Source organism: Micropterus dolomieu, linkage group LG01 (assembly GCF_021292245.1).
Source record: "Micropterus dolomieu isolate WLL.071019.BEF.003 ecotype Adirondacks linkage group LG01, ASM2129224v1, whole genome shotgun sequence".
Classification (NCBI taxonomy): domain Eukaryota; kingdom Metazoa; phylum Chordata; class Actinopteri; order Centrarchiformes; family Centrarchidae; genus Micropterus; species Micropterus dolomieu.
The window spans coordinates 2,146,062-2,147,070 of NC_060150.1; the positions used below are offsets into that span (position 1 = coordinate 2,146,062).

General features: G+C 39.8%; 1 protein-coding gene across 1 annotated transcript in view; it reads right to left on the reverse strand.

Annotated features, from left to right (window-relative positions):
• Positions 1–1,009, reverse strand: part of LOC123972807 — a 152,489-nt gene that overhangs the window by 111,658 nt on the left and 39,822 nt on the right. The window lies entirely within an intron of this gene.

Genomic DNA, 1,009 nt, shown 5'->3' on the forward strand with positions numbered 1-1,009 from the left:
TTTATAAGCTACATACAAATTAAACACCCAACACAATCCAGTGAGTTCACTCATGTAACTCAGGGAAAGGCTGCACTGAAGTCATGTGAAGTACAATTAATTTACCTGAGCTGTGAGATATAAGGCAGACACTGTAGGAAACTCCTCACTTCACTCTCTTCATCTGTCCAGCCTGTCAGTTCCACTGGTTTCTTCTCTGGTTGGAGTTTCAGCACTTCCAGGAGGATGGAGGTCTTTCTCTCTGAGAGGTCTATGGACCAGACTGCAGGAGCTGACTGGAAAACTGACTGTAATGATGGAAGGACCCTCAAGCCTGTTTTAGTCTCATAGTCCTTCAGGTGGGAGTACAGATCCAGCAGAAAACCACTCTGATAATATTCATCCAAGTATTCGTCATTAAGAGGGAATGTTTGATATCTGCACACTGATGATAACAGCTCCAGTATCTTCTCTCCTGTCTGTTGTTCTCTCTCTGCTGCTGCACAGAACAGATTCCCAAAGAACTTGACTACATCTGATTCTTCAAACTCGTCATAGAAACTGGAACGAGAATTTAACATTTTGTTATGATCTGATATCAACAGCAGAAAAAGAGCCATGCAGTAATAATATGGAGTTTAGCTGCTAAAAGCCTACAAATACCTACTGATGGGCAGAATACAGTAAAATCAATCAACCTGAAACTCAAGTAACAATGATTTTAACAGAGATATATGTGGATTTTAGAAGAGTTTTACTAAATTAAATTTACAAAATGTTGAAGGAAGCAGGAATGTCAGGCTCAACCTGTTCTCACTCTGAAGTCCTCACATATGGACACATGGTCAAGATCCCTTGGTGTGTTATAAAGCAATTGGAAGCCTTTCAGCATCATTGTTGATGAAAGTAGGTGTAGGATAAATAACAGAAACGTTTAGGTAAGCTTGGGGTGGATAGATGGATTAGACACCTAAACCTTTATTCTTTTAAAATAACTGGAGTAACGTAGTTGTTTTCACCCAGACCATGA